The 6,932-nt window shown below is 44.7% G+C and overlaps 1 pseudogene; it reads right to left on the reverse strand.

The window, feature by feature from the left end:
* Nucleotides 1-3,005: 3,005 nt before the first annotated feature.
* On the reverse strand, nt 3,006-3,499 carry LOC102485517 (proteasome maturation protein pseudogene; annotated as a pseudogene).
* Nucleotides 3,500-6,932: the final 3,433 nt, after the last annotated feature.

Below are 6,932 nucleotides of genomic sequence, written 5' to 3' on the forward strand. Positions count from 1 at the left end.
AACTGCATTACATTCGAACAGGATTCCTTGATTAGACTTGCCCAGTAATTGCTGAGAAGGCATAGCCAGTTATAAAATAGCTATACATAGTTAACTTTAATGCAAGGTTCTAAACATTGTTTCCATAGAGTTTGCTAGAAGATGTTGGCACATTTTACATACAGTATTATGACATGGGGAGGGGCTACATGATCAGTGCTATTGAGGGCCACTGACAGTGCTAAGGGCTCCCCGGTGGGCCCAGGCCTGGTGTGACCAGTAAGGTACAGCAGCAGGAGTAGGAGAGGGAGGCTGGAAGCCAGGCAGTGCCCACAGGCCATGGTACAGAACAGGGATGTTATAGGTGGGCGAGGAGTCACTGGGAGGGCGGAAGGCAATGAGGTGATCTGGAAAAGGCTCAAGAGGAGAGCCCAGAAGAAACCCAGCCCCAACAGGCTAGGACAGCCACTCTGCCTCTCCGCATGCTAAAAATCTACCCTGCAGCTGGGTTGGGGACAGAATCTGATTAGTGACACCGTAGCAGAAGCATCAAGAATCCCCCTCTACTCCCTGCTGGCCACCTCCTCAGCCTTCTGCTCGCGGCCCGCAGAGGTTCCCTGGCACCTTCTCTGCTGTGCTGACGGTACTCCGGAGCTCTCCTCGGACTTTCACTCTGACCCCTAAGAAGGAAGCTATGACCAGGATACCAGCCTTTTGGAAGCAGCCAGGTTGGCAGAACGAAGTCAGTGTACAGAGGCTAGATGTGCAGAGAGAAAGAGGGTGGTCGTGGTGGCTCTGAGGCAGGGAGGGCTTTCCCCTGTGCTTGATTTCAGGGTACTCAAGTCCCCCTTCCTGCTTCAGTTAGTTCAGTTTAAGATCTCATTGGGAATAACTGAAAGTCCTCCCTAAAGTGCTCCTTTACTCAGACAAATCTCAGCTCCTCAGGGAGCCCCTTCAGCTGACCAAGAGGCTCAGGTTCTGTCCCCCTGAGGTCCCACACAGCTTCCTCTCTAGCCCCCACTGCCCCACTGGCTCCAGCTCACAGCTCTGGATCAAGATCTATCATGGCACTAAAGAGGGTGACATTTTCAAAGATGTCACTAAAATTCTGAGGAGTAGGAGCAAGGAAACAAATAACATGAGGTGACTAACGTGCAAAACAGACAAGATTACAGAGTAGAGGTCTTCAGCTAGCTTGCTTCAGGGCCCACAGGCCCATTCAAATGCATGAGCTATCTTGAAATTGCTTCATTCTAACCCTGAAGATGTGGCAAAAGATTTTAGCAAGCCAGCCAGGATTTCCTGCTTCCTAACTATGAGTCTGACCTCACATGAAAGGCATTGCTTAAAAAAATTAAATTTTTTGGAGATTTTTGCTTTAGGGCACATGCATTCCCTGGAGAGAGAGAGAGAGAGAGAGAGAGAGAAATCACCCCCCAGGGGGGATAGCCATGCCACAGTCCCTTCTCTTACATTCTCCTCTTGAGATTTTGGGTATGCACGCACACAAGCTGGGTGTGAGTTTTAAGCCTTAGAACTGCGGTCGACTACGAGGGAGTCCAGTGACATAACCATTATGCCATCTGCTGGTCCCCAAATTAACTAATTTTTAAAATTAAAATGTAGCAAACTGATCTATAGGTGCAATGCAATCCCAGTCAAAACCACAGCAGGTTTTGATTTTTTTTTTTTTTTACTTGAGAAATAGACGATCTGGGGCCAGCAATTGGAGTAGGGGTTAAGGTGGCTGGATCCCACATGGCCAATTGTGCAGTTTGAGTCCTGGACTTGGCAGCTTAAAAATTACATGGGGTGCATGTGCCTGCATGTCCCAAATCCCCAAATTCCAAGATTCCAAGAGGATAATGAAGCAGAGGGGATTGTGACATGGTCATCCTCCCGGGGGATGATTTCTCACTTTCTCTCTTTCTCTATCTCTCTCTGATGAGTACACATACCATATAGGAAAAAAAAATCAGACAAACTGATTAAACTGATTCTAAAATTCATATGGAAAGCTGGGCACACTGACATACCTGTAATTCAGCTACGTAGGTGGCTGAGACAGGTGAATCATGAGTTTGAGGCCTTGGGTCACACAGTTAAGAGCCCTATCTCCATAAAAAGACCAGTAAATAAATTAAAATTTATATGAAAATGCTAAAAAATAAACTAATCAAAATAAATTTGAAACAGAGAAACAAGGTTAGGTGGCTTCTTGTGGTTATGGCTCCAGGGGGGTCCCCTTCCACGGTCCCAGCTCTCTCTGCATTTTTTTTTAAAGAGCAACCCAATTTATTTCTAAGTAAATTATTATGGAATTTGGTTATGAATGCACGGTATGTATGAGAATGTTCTAATAACTTTTTTAAACTGAAGTATCTTGTAATATATAAATTAAGAACAAAGAAAAGTTTTACTCCGCTTCTTTAACAGTATTGCTGGTAATACGTTCAATACATATTAAATCTGTGAAGTACAAGTTTCATCTATATCTGCTAGTTGATTTACTTAACTTTAAAGAAAAGACCAAGATCAAAATCTCTGAAGTTATACTTTTCAACCTGAAAGAATCAAAGAGCTGTAATTCTAAAGTAGCTACAATATAGCAAATATTGCTTCTGAATACTAACGGACTGTACTGAATCAAGATGAAAGTATACCTATTTTACACTGCACTGAATTTGAAGTGTTGCCAGTGAAATCAATTACGAATATTTATTCCAAAAAATGCTATTATGAAATCTGCAGACTCAACTACTGAAAATAATTATTCAAAATTAAATATATGGCACACCTAGAAAATGGGTTGAATTGAAACCCGCAGGTAGTTTTATAATATTCATAAGCAGATTTTTTTCCTAAAGACAAAGAAGGCTATTGTTTTCATATAAATTAGGAGCTTTAAGATCATCTCCCTTTAGTGCTTTAAACTATCTCACAGCTGTGAACAAAAAAAACCAGATAATTTCAAATGATGACTGATACTATTTAGGCAAAACTTCTCAGGTGTTAGTACTTTTAATTTTCTGTACATGAAATTACAGTAAGAAGATGACATAAACAACTTGCAGCGCCACTTCCATGCAGGCCCACGCGTCACAATAAACCAAGCTTGTCCTCCACCGTCAAGTGTGGTTCTCCATGAGTTCACTCTGTGAAGGGTCATTAAGAATATCTTCAGATCCAACGGTCTCATCATTACCCTTCAAAATATCCAACGAGAGGTTTGAGCTTGACAAAAATGGAAGTCGCCGAGCCTGCTGTACTGCCCTGAATCCCATTTGTAATTTTAGTGGAGCAAACAGGCCCTGGATGTTTCTCCGTGTGGAAAACTTCATCTCATCTTGGTTGAGCTGGAAATTTTTTTCTGATATTCAAGGGGATAACTGGGCAAAAGTTCATTTTTCACACACAAAAAAACCTTTCCGAAGATCATGACTTTCAAAAGGTCCACTTGCGGAAAGTTCAGTCATCGGAACTCTGTCTTTTCCTGAGATCCAAGTCCTCTGGCATTCATCTGCAGCACGCTCTGCGACCAGCCTCCCAGCCCGGTAACCGTCAGTCGGCCCGCCACTCTTCCGTTTTAGCTCTCTCTGCATTTTGTCAGTTCCCTCTCCTCCCTCTGGCCTAGGAGCCCTGAAAGGATATTTTGTATCGCCAGCCCCTAAGTTAGTTCTCTTTACCCTACACACGTCTGTAAATAATCCTTTCATCAAACCCTTTCAGAAAAACTTTTGAGGTGCCAGATGATAGTGAAGCAGCAAAACACAAAGTTGATCCACATGGGAAGGTTGTGGGTTCGTGTCCAGAGACCTCCCTGACTGCACTGGCCACACGTGTGCCCATGATCCAGGGCTGGTTGAGGCTGAGGGTGGCTCATGGCAACACCCTGTTTCTCTCTTGCTTATGGACGAAATAAATAAATAAACTTAAAACAAAAAGCCCTTTGTGTCTTCCCTTTCCACCAGAACCTAACAGACGCAGACTCATACCATTTCTGTTCTGACTTTCAGAATTAGGACTCAAACTGCTCCGGGCTATGGTAAGGTTCATCTGAAAGACCTAGAAGGAGTTCTGAAGAGATGAAACAAAGGTCCCTTCACTGTTGCTGGGCACTTGTCTCCAGCTGCACACACCCTCTCTGATTCTTGGCACAAATGAGCAAGTGCAAAGTCATCTAATACTCTGCTACTGGGTGACATATTTCACCACGCTTGTGTTGCTCATCATAATTATCTGTATTTGTGCATAAGCTACATTCTCCCCACCATTGATTTCATTTTGGAGTGGCAGACTTCCAAATTCCCTCTCTTTTATTCACACGTAACACAAGAATGATTCACGAGTGGGAAAGTCAACAGGGGTACTTCCATCTCAGTCTCCTCCTCTGTCAGATATAACATCAATCTCAGAGTCGGCGTGAGGACCGAGTACCATCTGTCAGCACTCAGAACAGCAAGTGCTAAGCTATTACTGTTTTCTCATCTGACTCATCTTGGCCCACTTTCCAACAACTTGGATGTAGAAATAGGAAAGGGGGGACCCAGGTAGGGATTTCTAAGCTCCCCCCACCCAGCTCAATGCCTTCCTTAGTACCCCTGCACCTCTCTACACCCTATTTTTGAGTAGCTCTCCTTTCCTGCCACCTTTTTATCCCAGGAAGCTCCAAGCAAGGCAAAGTGTGAGTCTCACGTTTTTCTGTTCTTAAATTCTAGACCAGCATTTTTCATAAGGTGACCTGGGGGTCCAGAGTTCCCAAGGAGCTCCACAGACCACAGAGTGAGTATTGCTCTAGATCACCCTCTAGTTTGCTCTTCTCTGTTTACAATTTTTCTTTCTCTCTTTCTTTCTTTCTTTTTAGAATTTTTATTTATTCATTCATTTATTTTAATTTGAGAGAGAGACAGAAAGTGAAAAAGCAAGTCACCAGGTCTGGGACTTGAACTGTTGTCAGCCATGTGGGAGAATCCAGCTCCTTAATCACCATGCCATCTGCTAGTCCCTGTTTAGGGTTCAAGATTTGTTTCAACAAATGCTCCAAATATTTTTTTAAAATTTTTTTCCATAGAGTACATGTGCTTGTTGGAGAGAGACAGAGAAAGAGAGAGAGAGAGAGAGAGAGAGAGAAAGAGAGAAAGTAAGAATCACCCCTCAGGGGAGATGGCCGTGCTGCAATCCCTTCTCCTCCATTCTCCTTTTGGGATTTTGGTCATGCTCCTGACGTGATTTTCAAGCCACTGGGTCTTGGACTTGAACCACAGTAGCCATGTCAGAATCTATCACTTTAACCACTATACCACCTGTTGGTCCCCAGGCTCTGAAGACTTTAAAACATTGAAACTCTTTATTGTGATGTATTATTGGAACTCCCAGACTCTACACTTGTAAGTCTTAATCTTCTTTGGCCCCACTGCCAGGAAATTTTCTCCACTCCATTCAAACTGTGTTCTTTTCCATTTCTGATGCTTTGAGACAGATCCGCAAACAAGCACGTCTTTGTATACTTATCTGGGTGTCTTTCCAGGCCAGCATGTTCAGCAGACATTGTCTCCTTAATTTCCTGGCCCTTGGGGATGGTTATTACAACACCGTTGTAACAACAGAGATGTCTGACGCCCCCTCTTCCAGCTGCTGGAGAATTTCCAAACCCTGGAATCCAGGAATACCAGGGGACCATCCATCCTGATGCTCCGAGGCTGGACCCAGTTCTAGTGACTGTTAGAGGGAGGGAAGTGGAGCACAGAACCTATACAGAGACTGAGTTCCAGAAAGGGGTCCCCAGCAACCAGAGCTGGCTGGTGAAGGGAGGAGGAGTAGGGGAGGGTTGGGGAGATACTAACACTCCAAGTGGCCAACATGTAATTTTTTTTTTTTTTGAGAAGTTTTTGCTATAGGGCGCATGCACTCGCCAGAAAGACAGAGAGAGACAGAGAAACAGAAAGCGAGAAATCACCCCCCAGGGGGGATGGCCACATCGCAATCCCTTCTCCTCCATCCTCCTCTCAGGATCTTGGGCACGCACGGACACGCACCCGGAGTGAGTTTAAGCCACCAGGTCCAGGACTCAAACTGTGGTCGACTACATGGGAGTCCAGCGACATAGCCATTATGCCATCTGCTGGTCCCCCAACATGTAATATCTTTATGTAGCTTAAGACTTTTGGCCGAGAGAATAAGAACACATGAAAATCTCCAGCCTCCGCTGGGCATGTCCTCATCACAGGTTGCCAGAAGGCTCCCTTCCATACTTTGAGTCTTTGCCCCAAATGTGATCTCTTTAAATAGCCTTAAAACTGGGGTAAGAGGAACCCCAACCTTGGTCTCTGAGCATTCTCGTCCTCTTTGATGCTGCTTTCCACGTGTGAGAAGTTCATGGGCCAAAGGATCGAGCCCACCCAGAGCTCTGGCCCCACTCCTCTTCTTAGACAGAGAATTCACGCCCCAGAGCAACAGGCCATGGGTGCAGCCAGAGGCAGCCTTTTCCCTGAGGTCCATCATCTTGAGGAGCCAAGTGGTCAAAAGAGGCTTTTGGTAGCAGCTGTCAATGAAACTCAGACGTGCAGACAGGGACGTTACTGTTGTGGGCACAAGGCACTGAAGTATGGGACAGAGCTAGGGTGCAAAGAAAAAGAGGGAGGCGAAGGGCCAGAGACCAGCTACCTCTCAAACCACTGCATTCCAATGCACGTGTCAGAGGAGTCCAAGAACTCTAAACTGAATTAGGCCTTCCAGATTACTATGAAGGTTTGTGTCAAGATGACAGGATAGGAATTTTACTTAAAGGTTTGTTTATGGTTTTAAAATGTAGACGTGTGATGTAGACAGATGATATTTGGACCTCCATTTCCACAATTGATTCAGAATCTGCCAGTTGGGAATAGGCCTGACCCTGACCATCCTGTCTAAAGACAGCACCTCCTCTGTCACTCTGATCTCACCCTTTTGTATAT

Source organism: Tupaia chinensis, unplaced genomic scaffold (genome assembly GCF_000334495.1).
Source record: "Tupaia chinensis unplaced genomic scaffold, TupChi_1.0 Scaffold000074_1, whole genome shotgun sequence".
NCBI classification, from domain to species: Eukaryota; Metazoa; Chordata; class Mammalia; order Scandentia; family Tupaiidae; genus Tupaia; species Tupaia belangeri.